The sequence below is a fragment of the Hyaena hyaena genome, unplaced genomic scaffold, assembly GCF_003009895.1.
Source record: "Hyaena hyaena isolate Hyena2069 unplaced genomic scaffold, ASM300989v1 scaffold_689, whole genome shotgun sequence".
NCBI classification, from domain to species: domain Eukaryota; kingdom Metazoa; phylum Chordata; class Mammalia; order Carnivora; family Hyaenidae; genus Hyaena; species Hyaena hyaena.
Window position 1 is genome coordinate 997,386 of NW_024081322.1, and position 17,894 is coordinate 1,015,279.

The window sequence follows — 17,894 nt, forward strand, 5'->3', positions numbered from 1 at the left end:
GAAAAAAATTATGTAAATAATGGCAGAAAGAAATTTGGAATTCTGCTTTGTTTTTGTTTGTTTGTTTTGGTCTGGGTCAGTACGCTCAATAAGAAAGCAAACAGGAAAAGAAATTTGCAAATTAATTAATATTCCTATTCTATAGTAAAACAGTCTTTGCTAGATAGCTTGCGAAGTTTAGTTTCAGATGAACTATGTTAAAAACTCACCACCAAATTGCTGTTCTGTGGTCAGGAGTATAGTAAAAAAGTACTTAAAGATTCCAATTGTTATCAGAAACTTTAACACATAAAGCTAACCTTTTTTTTTTTTTTTTTTATGTTTCATTTATTTCTGAGAGAGAGAAAGAGGCAGCGTGAGCAGGGGAGGGTCAGAGAGAGAGGGAGACACAGAATCCGAAGCAGGCTCCAGGCTCTGAGCTGTCAGCACAGAGCCCGATACAGGGCTCGAACCCACGAACCGTGAGATCATGACCTGAGCTGAAGACAGACGCTTAACTGACAGAGCCACCCAGGCACCCCACACATAAAGCTAACATAAAGATATTAATTTAAAAATGATTCCAATTAAATGTATCCCATTGTTACTTTAAAAAAAATTTATATTGGATATTGGCTATAACTTTTTTAACAAAGTAGGTGATATGTAAACCCTTTACTCCTTTGGTAGAAGAAATGTGGGGAAAGAATAAATCCCTATAAGCAGCAGTGTGACATAGACAGAGCACTGTAATGAGCCCAAAGCACACTCCTGCAATCATTCCTTCCACGTAATTTTATTTTTATTATTTTTAAAACCCCTTTTTGAAGTTTATTTATTTTGAGAAAGAACATATAAGCGAGAGTTGGGGAGGGCAGAGAGCAAGAGAGAGGGAATCCCAAGCACAGAGCCTGATGTGAGGTTCCATCCCACAAACCATGAGATCATGACCTGAGCCGAAATCAAGAGGTGGACGCTTAACCAACTGAGCCATCTAGGCGCCCCTCCTTCCACGCAACTTTAGGACCTGGCTTGACCCAAGTACCATGAAAGATATACCAGGAATAGAAATTAACTAGATCCAGTTCCTACATCAAAATGCTTACAATTTGCCATGGGAAGGCCAACATACAAATACTTAAGTAAACTACACTGTCACAGATATGAAGATTAACGTCCCTACAACTTATAGAACTTAAAGGACAAAGAGGTCAAGTTCACACTGGAGGGGAAACGGATGGGTGCAAGTCACAGAGGATGTGATGCTTGGGACATGGATTGGTATTAACCAGGGTAAACAGAGCTTCTAATTCTAGCTTTGTCACTTTCAACTCAGGTGACTTTAGGAAAGCACTTATCCAGGGCTTAGCTTTCCCAAAGTGTATCTATGTGCCTTATCTAGCTCTCCCAAGGTTGTTGGGAAAAACATAGACTAAGTGTGAAAGTACACTTAAAACTATAAAGTGTAAGTCAAAGATAAGTTCAGGTACACAATCTTTTCACTGAGATCTTTGGGGCTAGGCGTTTAAGAATTTAGAATTTTTTTTTATATATTTTAGAAAGAAGGTATTATGTAATACCTCCTACAGGGTTCAAGGTATAACCAAATCCCAAAACCAAACAAATACAACACCAGGCCAAATTATGAATATTTATGCTGAGTAGATTAGACAGAAACTATACATAGCTTCACAATAGTTCAGGTTAATTCCAAAAGTCTTTTCAGAGATTTTAGGATTTTAGAATTGTAGGATAAGAGATTGTTGACCAATGCAATGCTTACTATGACTTAAGAAAGGTCAAAAGACTGGAATAAGTAACATTAAGTTCAACCAACATTATTCTAAATATAACCAATCCCTAACAAAGATGACCATCAAGTTTATGTGTAAGTAGGTTGTAACTTGTTTCTCTCTCCCCCTGAAACAATACTATAAATGGTTGCAAGGGTCAAAATCTAAAACCACGCAAGTCTTTATATAATATGTTCACACAGCAATAACAAAATACTATAAGTCACAATGTAGCCTGAGGTTTGGGTACTATGAACAGGGAACTATAAAATACAGAGGAGGAAAAGGCAGAATTCCTTCCTTTCTTCCTCAGTTCAGGGTCATGTCAGATAAGACTCTGAAACAGGTAAAGTTTATGTGTGGCTCTCAAGTCACCATCCCCCACCCAACAATATCTACAGAGGAAAAGCACAAGTTCTTTTGAGGCAAGAGGGACACTGAGTGGGCAGGTGACCATGCCCCTGTGCCAACCAGAATTCCACCTCTGGCTAGCTTTGCCAGATTTTATTGTTATTATTAATAGGTATTTCTCTTTCTGCCCTTTAAAAACTCACAGAATCTCTAAATATGGCCCATATGTTCCAAAATAATTTCTTTAATTCATAAAGGAGCATTAATCATTCTTTTCTGGTATCTATAAACTGGAAGCTACTTGTATTTAAAAAAAAAAAAAAAAAAAGGTGGGGTGGGGCTGGGGTCCCTGGGTGGCTCAGTCAAAACAGCATGGGACTCTTATCCGAAATCACAAGTTCAAACCCCATGTTGAGTGTAGAGATTAAAAAAAAAAAAAAGCTTTGCTGTACACTGTACATCTCCATGCATTCTTTAATTCAATATTCACTAAGCTAATTCTTTCATATTCTTGTCAGCATAACCCAAACAGTCACCATTACTATATTTTACTGAAATCGTTACTATATTTTAGGATTACTGAAATGCATAAAGGCCCTGCTGAAAGCTAATTTGCATCAACATGATTTCATATTTTCTCTGAAGTAAGGTTTCCTCACCTTCCCCACCTACCCAGGGAACTTATATACTAATTCCAGACAAATATTCAAGACGCTGGCTTATATACTAATTCTAAATCAACTTAAATTGTACACAGATAATATAATAATTCTATTTTCCTAGAAGATTCCAAAGATTCTCTCCATAAGGTCTTTTGTTTGCAAAATGAGAAAGCCAAAATCAACAGAAACTGTACCTATCTTTGGTTGTAAAATATTAGCTCTAAAAGAGATGGGCACAGGCGAGCACGTGCAGGAAGGGTCGAAGGGCAGCGGGGCAGGGCCATGGGGCAGAGGGCAGAACCAAAATGGGGGGTTGGGGGAAGGGGGAGGAAAAACATGGGTACAAACACACATACTCTTTGACCCAGCAATTCCACTTGTAGGAATTAATCCTACAGATCAATTTGCATAGGTTCAAAATGATTGTGTACAAAAAGGTTTTCACTGCAACACTGTCTGGAATAACAAAAGACTGGAAACAATCGTCGACACAAGATGGTTAAACTATGGTCCATCGATACAATGGATTGCTATACAGATACAAAACAAATGATGAAGATCCTATGTGATCTAGAATAAGCTATCATCTTTTGTTTTTAATGTTTTATTTATTTCTGAGAGAGAGACAGCATGAGCAGGGGAGGTCAGAGAAAGAGGGAGACAGAGAATCCGAAGACAGGCTCCCCGACATGGGGCTCAAACCCATGAACCGTGAGATCATGACCTGAGCCGAAGTTGGACGCTCAACTGACTGAACCGCCCAGGCGCCCCTAGAATAGCTGTCATCTTAACAGGAAGAAAGAAGTACAAAACACTGTGTGTAGAATGCTACCATGTGTATTTTTTTAAAAAAGGAAAAATGTAGGAAAAACTCTGGATTTTATTATATATGCACAGACTATCTCTAGAAAGAGAAATAAATCGAGAAAGAGAAATAAATTGTAAAACTAGTTGTATCTGAAACTATTTAATACACATCTGTCAAAACAGCATAGAATGGTGGCCTGGGCTCAAATCCTCATTCTGTCTCTTTCTAGTTACGGACTTTGGGAAGTTACCTCACACCTCATTGTTCCTCAGTATCTCATTTGCAAAATGCCTGCCTCATAAGTGTTTGAGGATTAACACGGAGCCAGGCAAACAGTAAGTGTGCTGTCAGTACTCTCTGAGACTTTGTACCTTTTGAATATTTAACCATATGACTGTGCTACCTCTTGAAAAATTAAAAATAAATCATAAAACTGAGGAATACAATAGGAAAATACTATTTTTTGTAACCCATCAAAGATTGTATTATTGCCTTAAGACAAGCAACCTTAATTACTGTTTGCTTTAAAAAGCTTCTTGGTAGCTGAAGCATGAGGCAGTGGGTGAACTCCAGGGAAACCACCTTAATGAATTCAAGGCATTTAGATTCAGTTTCAAATATGTAGTTTGGCCTCAGACAATGACATTTATTGAGCTTTCTTGTCAGCATTCATATACCACATTGTCCTGCCTTTCTTCATCCCCTGCCTCCCCAAGGACAAGACAAGTTTCTCTCTAAAAAATAACCCCTCTTTTCATTTACTAAACCTATTTATAGCCTCTGAGTTTGTTATTGCTGCTCTAGTACTGTATTAAATTGATTTTTATCATATTAAATAACTGACCTTTTTTTACTGCATAATCTCACAGAGCCTAAAGACACAACTTCCAGAAAGTCTGATGTCTGGTTATAGGCAAGGGGAAGACTGGTTATCAGAGCTGCACAGCACATGCACAAATAATTGCCTAACATTTTAGAGTTTGCCAAACACTTTACAGAATTCACCTGAGCTAATCTTCACAAATGTCTCTTGAGAGCCTGTAGTACATGTTTTACATAGAAATTAGAAGACTTAAAAAGTTATAACCAGGAGTCCTTGGGTGGCTCAGTCGATTGGTGTCAGCCTCCTGGTTTCAGCTTAGGTCATGATTTCATGGTTCGTGTGTTCAAGCCCTGCATCGGGTTCCACACTGACCACACAAAGCCCCCTGCTTGGGATTCTCTCTTCCTCTCTCTGCGCCTCCCTGGTGCTCACTTGGCACTCTTTCTTTCTCTCTCTCCTGCTTAGGATTCTCTGTCTCTCTCTCTCAAAATAAATAAACTAAAAAAAAAAAAAAAAAAGTTGTAACCAGTAAGTGGCAAAGACAGGACTCAAACCGATGTTTCCTGATTCCAGATTCTATGCTATTCCAACTCTGCTACACTATCCCTTAATATCAGTAGCAAACAAGTCAAGGTAACATCCTTTACAACCCAGGATATCTCTCTGCTTTCTTTCTGAGGAATAAAAACCTGTTACATTTGAAAAATGAGAATACTGGTGATATAATGTTAAGACTGAAAAGCAGGACACAGAATTATGTATACAGTATGAATGACCTCAACAGTTTTGATAACAAAAACTGTTATCAAAGAAAGTTCACCAAAAATTAGTAGCTCATATCACAGACCAAAAATTAATCTCCCTACTATATAAAGGACCAGAAATCAATGAAGAAAAAGACACAAACCAATGGAAAACTGGGCAATGGATACAGATAGTTCACAGAAAAAAATATTAAGATGATTTTTAAATATATGAAAAAATGTTAAACTTTACTCTTAGAGAAAAGCAAATTAAATCCATACACCTCTCAGATCGGCAAAATTCCAAAAGTTAGACACCCTACTTGATTAATACAAGCAGAGGCACAAAAAGGTATGACTACATGGTGGGGTCAGGAGAGTAAGTTGTCATAGATACCAGAATTACAAGTATGCTTAACCCTGGACCCACCAATTCTATTTCTGGAACTAAATGTAAAATACGTAAATATGTTTACTTGAAAATACATGTTTATATGTATATACACACACACGTATATACACACATACATGTATATGTACATATATAAGATACATGGATCTTTGCAGCATGTTTGCTAGGAGCAGAAGACTGGAAACAACTGGAGAAGACATTGGTAGAGGCAAATAATATCACTTATGTCAAATTCACACAACAAAATACCAAGCAGCTATTGCAGAGAGTGTGCAAGTACGATAGCAACACCTGTAAGATCTCCAGATTATACTGAAAGTTCAAACAACAAAAACCTTTTGTGTAAGAAGGAAGAATACAGATTTGTATTTGCTGATTTCTGCATAAAAGAAATACTTAAAAATTGAGCTTATAAAAATTGAATTTTATTTAAAATATTTTGATTTTTTTAAATGTTTATTTTTGAGAGAGAGGGAGAGACAGAGCATGAGTGGGTCAGGGGCAGAGAGAGAGGGAGACACAGAATCTGAAGCAGATTCCAGGCCCTGAGCTGTCAGCACAGAGCCCGACATGGGGCTTGAACTCATGGACAGGAGATTATGATTTGAGCCAAAGTTGGATGCTTAACCGACTGAGCCACCCAGAAGCCCCTAAACTGAATTTTAAAAAATAGGAAACGGAAAAATATTTCAACCTCTGAAGGCAAAATTCATAAGAATACTCTGTTCTCCCAGGTAAAGAGCCTGAATAGGGGTTCCTGGGTGGCTCAGTCAATTGGGCATCTGACTTCATCTCAGGTCATGATCTCACGGTTCGTGGGTTCAAGCTCCACGTCATGCTCTGTGCTGTCAGCTAGCTCAGAGCCTGGAGCCTGTTTCAGATTCTGTGTCTCCCTCTTTCTCTGACCTTGCTCTACTCACGCTCTCTCTCTCTCTCCCTCTCTCTCTCTCTCTCTCTGAGAAATAAATAACACATTAAAAGCAATTTTTAAAAAAGAGCCAGAATAGTCTATCAGAAGTGGTTTTCCCTTCCCTTGGTTCTAAGAGATTTCCAGATCTTATAGTTTACTCCTGGTTATACAGAGGCGTGATGATGAAGCAGACCAAACAAGGGCAGGAGGTTGGCTAGCACTTTCTAAGCCTGGTTTTTAAATTATATGGCCCAGATAGTTGCTACATTTGCCTGAAAATGCTCTCCCTGGTTGAGCGGGGAAGACAAGCCTTTCAAAAGACAATACTGGATTGCTGTCCTAGAGAGAGTGAAAGACCAGCAGTCTGGGAGTCAGTAGATGAAGATGTTGCTGGAGGCCAGAAAACTTATTAATGCCACAGAAAAGCAAGTGGGTGGCCATAAGCCCTTGCAGGGAGAGGCCGAAGCAACAGTTAGGAACTGCTCATACTGCCATGCGTGTCACACAGAGGTGAGGATGGTGGGGAAGCTCCAAGCAATGGCAGCCAGGAGGGCTGGAGAAAGGGCACCCTGCTGCTTTCTCACCCATCTGCACCAGGTGGATACCGGTGACCTCTGCCTGTTGTTCCTGGCATCCAAGGTATGATTTCTTCACCTAATCGGGGGGGCACCTGGATGGCTCAGTCGGTTAAGCATGCATCTCTTGATTTCAGCTCAGGTCATGATCTCACCATTCATGAGATCAAGCCTCACACTGGGCTCTGTGCTAATAATGTGGAGGCTGCTTGGGATTCTCTCTCTCCATCTCTCTCTGCCCCTCCTCTGCACTTTTTCTCTCTGGCACTTAAGTGCGCACACATGTGCTCTCTCAAAATACATAAACATTAAAAAAAAAAAAAAAAAGCAGGGGGCGCCTGGGTGGCTTAGTCGGTTAAGCGTCCGACTTTTGCTTAGGTCATGATCTCACGGTTCGTGGGTTCAAGCCCCGCGTCGGGCTCTGTGCTGACTGCCAGCTCAGAGCCTGGAGCCTGTTTCAGTCTGTGACTCCCTCTCTCTCTGACCCTCCCCTGCTCACGCTGTCTCTCTCCTAGAATTTAAAAAAAAAAAAATCACTTAAAAAAAAAAGCATGTACAGAAATGTTTATACAGTATTATTCATGATAGCCAAAATGTGGGGGGAAAAAACACATGTCTATCATTGGACAAATTAAATGTGGCACCTCCACACAACAGACTATTATTATTTGGCAAGAAAAAGGGATGAAATACTAATACGGGCTAAAATATGGGTGAACCTTGAAAGCATGGTAAGTGAAAGAAATCAATAACAAAGAATCATATATTATATTATTTCATTTATAGAAAATGTCCAGAATGGGCAAATTTACAGAGACAGTTAATTAGCAGCTGACTAGAACCAGAGGTAGGGAGATTGGGGGGGAACTGTGGAATGACAGTTAAATTTTGTGCAGGGTTTCTTCTGGGGGTGATGGGATGTTCTGAATTTGATTTTGGTAATGACTGCACAATTCTGTGAATGCACTAAATTCCACTGAAGTATATACACACCTTAGATGGGTAGATTGTGTGGTATGTAAATTATATCTCAATAAAGCTGTTTTAAAAGAACAAGATACATTTTCTGTACACCCTCCCCTCCACCCCCCCAAGGATGATGAGCAGTGGGAACACGCATGCACCGCTGTTGGGAAAGAAGCTGAAACTACTTTGAAGAATATCTACTAAAGCCAAAAATTCACATATCCTAAAACCTAACAATTCCACCCTTGGTTATATAGCTATGGAAATCCATGCAGATGAGCAGAAAAAGACAAGGGCAATACTAGTCATTGCAACATCGTTTATAATAGTAAAAACATCTGTAAAAATGTTCATCAATAGACTAATGGATACATAAATTGTGACATGCTCTACTGGAATTTAGAATTACTGAACTACAGCTACACAAAAGTGAATAAATTTCAAAAAATGCAATTCTTCAAATAATATGTACAGTATGATACTGATTCTATAATGTTAAATATGTGTGACCCAGTATTATTTATGGATACATCATAACCAGTAAACTAAAAATATAGCAGAGGCAAAATATTCAGAATGTGGTTACGTCTGGAAGGAGAAAGAAGGAGAAGACTGGGCCCAGTAAGGACTGTGTAGGAAGCAATGCAACATCTGTTCCCTTCGCATTTTAGGTCTTTTGTTTTTAATTATATATGTGAAGCAAGAGTGGTAAAATGTTACGATTTAACAAAACTTGGTTGCGGGTACACTTATGGTTATTATACCATGCTCTGCATTTTCTATGTGGTTGAAATATTTCATAATAAAAAGAAAATCCTTTTCCCTTTGAGGGAAATCCTCAAACCCTTTGAGGTTCTTCAAAAAATTAAAAACAGAACTATCTTATGATCAAAGAATCACATTACGGAGGACTTACACCAAAATTACAAAAACACAAATTCAAAGGGATACCTGCATCCCTATGTTGATTACAGCATAATTTACAATAGCCTAACTACAGAAGCAGCCCAAGATAGATGAATGGATAGAGAACATAATGTGATATAATACACACACACACACACACACACACACACACACACATACATGAAATGGAATATTATTTGGCCATAAAAAAGAATGGAATCCTGCCATTTGCAACAACATGGGTAGAGCTAGAGAGTATAATGTTGAGCAAAATAAATCAGAGAAAGATAAATGCCACACGATATCACTTATATGTGGAATTTATATGAGGAAAACTATAATAAAACTCTGTTAAAGGAAATCAAAGAACTAAATAAATGGAGAGATACTCCATGCTCATGGGTAGGAAGAATCAGATGTCAGTTCTTCCCAAATTGTAGATTCAATACAATCCCAATCAAAATTCCAGCAAATTATTTTGTGGATATAAAAAATTAATTCTAAAGTTTGTATGTGGAGGGAAAGGATCCAGAATAGCCAACATAACATTGAAAGACAAGAGCAAAGTTGGAAGACTAAAAATACCAAACGTCAGGACTTACTATAAAATCACAGCAACCAATACAAGAAAGTACTGATAATAGAATAAACAGATCAACAGAAAACAGAGAACCCAGAAACACATTCACGCAAATATAGTCAACTGATATTTGAGGGAAAAAAAAAAAAATATATATATATATAGGCAACACAATGGAGAAAAGAAAGATAGCCTTTCAACAAATGGTGCTAGAACAAATGGACATCCATATGAAAAACAATGAATCTTGACACAGACCTTAAATCTTTCAGAAAAACTGAATTCAAAATGAATCCCAGAACCAAATGTAAAATGCAAAAACATAACATTCCTAGAAGATAACATAGGAGGAAATCTAGATGACCTTGGGCATGGTGATGACAACCAAAGCACATGTCATGAAAGAAACAATTGATAACCTAGATTTTATTACTTTTTTCAATGTTTATTTTGAGAGAGAAGGCTCACACATGAGCAAATATAAGGGAGGTGACAGGGGGCAGGGAGAGAGAGAGAATCCCATGCTGAGCGTGGAGCCTGATGCAGGGCTCAGTCTCACAAGCATGAGATTACGACCTGAGCCAAAATCAAGAGCCAGAGGCTTAACTAACTGAGCCATCACCCAGGTGCCCCAATAACCTATAGTTTATTACAATTGAAAATTTTTCCCCTTCCCTGAAAAACTAACTAATAAAAAAATAAAATTGAAAACTTCTCAACTATGAAAGACAGTAACAAGGAAATGAGAAGACAAGGCACAGACTGGGAAGAAATATTTGCAAAAAACATATTTGATATAGGTCTGTCATACAAAATATACAAAGAACTCCTAAAACTAACAATAAGAAAATGACCAACCCAATTAAAAAATGGGCAAAGACCTGAACAGACACCCCACAAAATAAGATATTTAGATGACAGATAAACATATCAATGATTCTCCACATCGTACGTCATTAGAGAAATACAATTTAAGACAACAGTGCGATACCACTACACTGCTATCAGAATGGCCAGAACACTGGCAAAACCAATACTGACAAGGATGTGGAAGAACATGAATTGTCATTCTCTGTTGGTGGGAATACCAAATGGTACAAGCACTTTGGAAGTTTGGTGGTTCCTTTAAAAAACAAGCAAACTCACTCACTCACTCACACCTTATGATCCAGCAATCACACTCCTTGATATTTACCCAAAGGAGTAAAACTTAGGTCTATAAAAAAAACCCACAAATACGTTTACAGCAGCTTTATTCCTAATTGCCGAAACGTGGAAACAACCTTCAGTGGGTGAATGGATAGATACACTGTGCTACATCCAGACAACAGAATACTGCTCAGTGGTAAAGGGAAATGAGCTACCTAGCCAAGAAAATACAAGGAGAAATCTTTAATGCGTATTACTAAGTGAAAGAAGACAATCTAAAAAGACTACATATGGGGCCCTGGGTAGCTCAGTCGGTTAAGCAATCAAATCTTGATTTCGGCTCAGGTCATGACCCCACAGTTCATGAGATCAAGCCCCATGTCAGGTTCCATGCTGACACAAATCCTGCTTGGGATTTTCTCTCCCTCTCTCTCTGACCTTCCCCTGTTCACGAGCTCTCGTGCTCTCTCTCTCCACCCCCCTTCTCTCTCTCAAAAAAAAAATAATTTTTTTAAAAACTTAAAAGTAAAAAATATTAAAAAAATAAAGTTAAAAAATAAAATAAAAAGGCTACCTACTACATGATTCCAACCAAAAGACATTCTAGAAAATCAAAACTATAGAGACAATACAAAGATAAGTGGCTGCCTGGGGTTAGGGAGAGATGAATAGGCGGAGCAGAGGGGATTTTTAGGGCAGGGAAACGATGCTATAATGACAGGTACTTTTCATTGCACATTTGTCAGAACCCTTAAGATGTACAACACCACGAGTGAACCTTAATGTAAACTACAGTTTGGAATGATAATGACGTGTCCGTGCAGGTTCATCAATTGTAACAAATGTACCACTCTGATACAGGATACTGATAGGAGGGGAGAGTGTACACGTGAGGGGGGCAGAGAGTACACAGGGACTCTGTACTTTCTGCCAATTTTGATGTGAACCTAAAGCTGCTCTAAAAAATAAAGTCTATTTAAAAAGAAAAAAAACCTTTTTCAATTGTCAAGGGAACTTTTAAAGTACAGGAACTTTCAGTAATGAGCACTAGTTTTAGAGTTTTGTGATAGGATTATTCTCTAAAGAGCATTTTGGTCTGTTCTAGTCAGCTAGATAAAAACCAAGGACATATTATTTGAGCTTTGGATGTGGCCATCAAAAGTCTCTGCCCTTGTTCGGCAGAGTTACAAACTGTTTCCCCTCAGCCTGTCCACTCAGCTGGAAAGGAGAAGGTCAGCCCTACATTCTCTGCTCTGCAGAATGAGCCCAATCCTTTCATGTGGTCTTGTTCTTCCTGATAGAGGAACACGTTCTCATAATAGTTCACAGTAAGGTATCAGCTGCCTTGAGAGAACAATGCTTAAATAGAAAGAAATGAGGTTCTAATCATAGGAACTGCCGTTGTCAACCAAGGGTCAATGGGACAGAGACTGGGAGCAGACAACCCCCTACCTGCCTCTCCTATCACAAGGTGCAGCTGCTAGCCCTAGCTACCAGTCTGCCTTGGGCCCATTCACATCCCCTTAAAGGACAATTTACTTTCTGAATCCAAACACATTTTGCCCCTAGGCAACATTTTTCTTTTTAGAGTGCATAGCAAGCATGGTCTTGCTTAGGATCTCCGTCCTTACTAGTTCCTGTTGCGAATATACTTCCTTAAATATCCATATGGCTTGATCCCTCACATGGCAAAGATTACCACTGAGATAGTTTTGGCTCCCCTGTTGATTACCCAAGGTCTTCACATTTCTCTAACAGTTTTGTTACTCATCAGTCACTGACAGATACTCAGAATGTAAAAACTGGAAGGGACCTCAGACACCACCCATCTGATAACTTGACACATCACTAGAATCACCCCAGCAGCCCTTTGTATTGTTTTGTTTATTTGTTTTTAACCAATAAAACTTCACAGGCTCCACTTCTAGAAATTTGGTCAAATGGATCTGAAACTAACCCCAGGAAGCTACATTCTTAAAAACCAGTTCACATATTTGATGATCCCTGATCCAATCTACCACTTCTATTATTTTTTTAAAGAGAAAATAGAAACACAGAGAAATGAAGTGATGTTCCCAAAGACACAGTGAGTTCAAGACAGAAATGAACCCTCAGATCATGAGATCTGGATAGAAGAAGATCCCCAGATCAAAGATGCTTCCACTGTATCTGGTACTATGGTCTAGGTTCTCATATGTTGCAGTCAGATTTTTTATTTAATTTTTTAATGTTTTGTTTATTTTTGACAGAGAGAGCACATGGGGTGGGGAGGCAGGGAGAGGGGGAACAGAGGATATGAAACAGGCTCTGCGCTGACAGCAGCAAGCCTAACTGACTAAGCCAGGTGCCCTTAGAATCAGATTTTTTTTTTTTTAAGTTAGTAAGTGAAACAACTAGCTTAGTGTTACTAAATTTTTTGGGTTTTGCCTTTGGGCAGAGTGAGGCATGCAAGTGAAAGGAAAGGAAACATCAAGAAAAAAAGGGGGGGGGGGACACCTGGGTGGCTCAGTTGGTTAAGTGTCCATCTTCGGCTCAGGTCATGATCTTGTGATTTGTGAGTTCGAGTCCCGTGTGGGGCTCTGTGCTAATGGCTTAAAGCCTGGAGCCGGCTTCAGATTCCATCTCTCTCTCTCTCTCTCTGCCCCTCCCCTGTTCACACCCTCTGAAAAATAAACATTGAAAAAACTTTTTAAAAAGAAAAAAAAAGATAGCATTTTAATTCACATCTGTTCTATAAAGACCTGAGAGTATTTTTTTTAACCTTTCTAAACCAATAAGAGAAGGATTAAACCCTTCAAGATACAAACTCTGATGGATCGATATATAGCTGACACCCAACAACCCTTATAAAGTTCTTACCCATAAAAAGGGAAGAGAATTACAAGGAACCTTGGTGTTTTTCTAGAGCCCACAGGCTAGATTCTCTTTGGTGAATTTTGATGGGGAGTTTAATTTTAATCTTAGATGGGTCACAGATTACTGCTCTCACCAATTCCCAATAGGGCTTGCTGCATCAATATTCAGCAGTTATTCAATAGCTTTTGTTACTATAACAATAAAAGGATAAGGCTAAGCCACAGCCTGGCTCACAGCAGGAGTCCTAACAGAAGAACCAGGAATCATGGACCTGTGCAGCTGAGTATTCCAACTCAGTATACAGCTGAGCAGGAACTTGAGGGAGGGATAAAGGCTTCAGAATCTGCTGCAGACACCAGAGCTGGGAGTATCCTAGTCCTCTGTCTGAAACACAGTCATTCTGGACATAATTAGTTATGGTAAGCTTTACCCTGTTACGTCCTCAACACTTACCAGAATAAGACCCAGACAAAAGTTTGCGTCCATTGTCAGTCTACATGAAGCCAAGTTCACACTCCCTTTAAAACCCCTCCATACCAAGGCTGCTCTGATTCATTCCCAAGAAGAGATGTGGCCTCAGAGGGAAAAAAGATGAATGTTTTTAAACCTAAATCAGACATGACTTTGTGGCAACAGTAACTTACCACTGCATTCTTTCATTCATTCACTCATTCTCAAATTTCATCTCTAAATTCCAACCATCAACCAATGGAAATAAACTCTGAACTAGTCAAAGAAAACTCCTCATGGCACATAAAATCAGTGAAAAGGGAAGGAATGCAGAAAGGGCAGAAGAACTTGTGACAGCAATACTCAACGCATCTGAAAGAGTCACACCCAGCAATTTCAACCTCTCTGTGAAGTTTGTCACAAAGCACAAGACTGTCAGCTGACTAGGGTTTGGTGGGTTTTTTTTTTTCTCTACCCACTTCATTCAACCTGTTGGACAGCTACATTTTCTACATAATATCAAAGCAGAAGAGTTTTCTTTTCTTTTTTTTTTTTTTACTAAAATCTTCAGAACAGAATTCTTTGGTTTGTTGCCTTAGCATCTCTCTCTAAATCTGTGCCTATTTTTGTATTTCCTCATCAGTAGTCCTACCTGCTATAAATAAAGACTGGTAGTAAGATCATGGTCAGCTTATCTGTGTGAAGCAGTTAACTCTAGGTGAAAGAAAATAAACCCAGGCTTCTGTACTTCTTTCCTTATTGAGCAACTACCACAGGCCATCTAAGCCTCTTTCTTTCTTTTTAAATGAATTGGTTCATCCAGATTGTAGACAAGTCAAATATATACACTCATTAATTCCTTGGCTCTTCCTATCCCTGTGACTCTAAAGCAGAATGGAGAGTCACTGCTGAATCCAGACTCCAAGATATGAAACTTAAAGCACAATTGATTCTGAAGTGCTCTGTTTCAGTTCCTCTTCAGTGTGGGTAGGGCAAACTTTTTAAGAAAATGTTATGTCAAATTTTCTCTTGCCATCAGAGAAACAATGATTCACTGATAAGCTTGGCAAATACTCCTAGATTGCTCACAAAAACAGTCCTCTGGACTTATCTAATTTGCTGCTGAAGTTTGAAAAATCAAGTTATTAGCAGCTTTGTTGTGGTTGATATTTTAAGAAAAAAGGAGGAAGTGATTACTGAAGACTGTACCCTATGCCCAGCCTCATACCAGTTACTAGATTTGTGGTTTTAGAGAGGAATTTTTTTTAGTGACAAACCACTTAAAATGTTTCACCAAATTCTGTAGGTTTTTGCTGAGTCTGGAATTTCGTGAAATAAATGAAACTCCAATATCTGCCGTTCTAGAGATTAAGGAGAAGGGAAGGGAAGATACGGAGGGTAAACTTCTGCCTTGAAATGTTGGATTCCACATGGACCATAATAAGAAAGAAAAACAGGGGGCGCCTGGCCAGTTCAGTCAGTTGAGCATCCAACTTCGGCTCAAGTCATGATCTCACGGTTTGTGGGTTCGAGCCCCGCGTGAGGCTCTGTGCTGAAAGCTAGCTCAGAGCCTGGAGTTTCTTTCAGATTCTGTGTCTCCCTCTCTCTCTGACCCTCCCCTGCTCACGTGGTCTTTCTCTCAGAAATAAATAGAAACATTTAAAAAAAAAGTTTTTAAAGAAAAAGAAAAATGGGGGCACCTTGGTGGTTCAGTCAGTAAAGCCTCTGACTTGGGCTTAGGTCATGATCTCGTAGTTCATGAGTTTGAGTTCCAATTCGGGCTCTGTGCTGACAGCTCAGAGCCCAGAGCCTGCTTCGGATTCTGTGTCTCCCTCTCTCTGTCCCTACCGCGCACTCACTCCTTCTCTCTCTCTCTCTCTCTCAAATAAACAAACATTAAAAAGAAAATTTAAGGGGGGCGCCTGGGTGGCTTAGTCAGTTAAGCGTCCGACTTTCACTTAGGTCATGATCTCGCGGTTCGTGGGTTCGAGCCCCGCGTCGGGCTCTGTGCTGACTGCCAGCTCAGAGCCTGGAGCCTATTTCAGAGTCTGTGTCTCCCCCTCTCTCTGACCCTCCCCTGCTCACACTGTCTCTCTCCTAGAAATAAATAAAAATATTTAAAAAAAAAAAAAGAAAATTTAAGAAGAAAGAAAAACATTTCCTTCTGCACTGAACTGTGGCAGTTTTACACTGTGGCCACTGTTAGGTATCTAACATGACTCCTCTACATTTGTGGAATCTTTCTCTTCACCTTTGAGTAAGTGGAAAATCATGAGGAAAGATAGGGAGAAAACCTACTTATCAGTGTGCTCAGCTAAGACCACCTAAAATTATTGATTTAAGATACCTAAGAGCAAGGAGGGACTTGGAAGTCCTACTTAACTGACTGCCACCTGACTTGGACAAACAGATAACTCGTGAGCACTCTGGAGCCAGAGCTTACAGTGCAAGCCGCTGTCAATAATTCACTCTACCCTTGAGACTGGCTCAAGTCCCAAAGAAATTCAGGAAACCAAGCACAACACTGCAAATAACAGACACGTTCTCAAGATGGTAGGAGGGGAAAGACAACTTGTCTGACTAGAGATGAATTCCAACTAATTGACGAGTATATGTCATCACTGTACAAAATTAAGAAAAAAAGTCTCAGCACCGAAGAAGTAAATCTAAAGGAAGTAAAAATAAGAACAGCCAATAATGGATTTGAAAAATTTTTGTTAGCGTGTTGTTTAAATAAAAATGATTAAAATCCACTTCAGAATATTAAGTTCACTGAAAGTGAGCAGCAGAAGCTCATGTTTTGAAGTTTTTATAAAAACTTTATGTGGCCTTGCATATTATTTTTTTATGTGGACACCATCCCCCTCACTCCTAATACCTATTTGGGGAATACAGAATTATACGAATAACAAAAATAGGGAATACAAAAGATCCTGATGCTACTATCTTAGAATTTCAGAGGAGGAAAGGATTTTAAACCAACTTCATAGCTTGTGTTGAAAAGTGAGATGCAGAAAAGCCAGAAGGCTCCCACATGGTTAAAGGCTCTTGGGCTGCAGAGGTGGGGATCGGAATTGGGATCAGGATCGGAATCAGAATCCAGAAAAACTGAGTGCCAATCCATTATTCTTTCATATCACTCAGCTGTTCATTCTTGATAAGAAACAGATAAAAACTGATAGTATAAAAGTGAAATTCTTGTCTGCACACTCAAGTGTATTTTTCTAATGTACATCATTCATTACTGCTCCATCTATAAATATCTCCCTTTGAGTGGACAGCATGTGACCCAGCACCTATAAAATGATTTCCACACTTCTCCCTAACTCTCCAATATACTGGACTCATACTGGAGTAGATTATACACCATGCTATTAAGTTTCTACTAAAGAAAGCAACGATTTCTATATGATAGAAATTATATCCTAATTATTTTTAATCCATACTGATGGATAAAGTTTATAAAACATGATAATTTTAGGAAAACTTCTTATAATGAAAAAAATAACATGTAAGTGAATTTAGAAACTTACTTTTACACTAATCATGAGGATCAGAGCTTAACTTTTTTTTTTAAGTTTATTTATTTTTGAGAGAGAAATAGAGACAGTGTGAACAGCGGAGGGTCAGAGGGAGAGGGAGACATAATCCGAAACAGGCTCCAGGCTCTGAGCTAGCTGTCAGCACAGAGCCTCACGCGGGGCTCGAACCCATGAACCGTGAGATCATGACCTGAGCTGAAGTCAGACACTTAACCGACTGAGCCACCCAGGTGCCCCTCAGAGCTTAACTTTTAACTTAGGCTCTCCTTACTAGCTATCTACATCGGATTCTCACTGGATTTTCCGTTTGGTTGATATGCAATACAATTCTTTATAAATATTGTTTCAATTAAGAGCTATTATTAATTAAATTAATAAATTCTTCCAAA

At 39.0% G+C, this 17,894-nt stretch overlaps 1 protein-coding gene across 5 annotated transcripts in view; it reads right to left on the minus strand.

Annotated features, from left to right (window-relative positions):
* FNIP2 (folliculin interacting protein 2) overlaps positions 1-17,894 on the minus strand; it is a 132,558-nt gene that overhangs the window by 72,028 nt on the left and 42,636 nt on the right. The window lies entirely within an intron of this gene.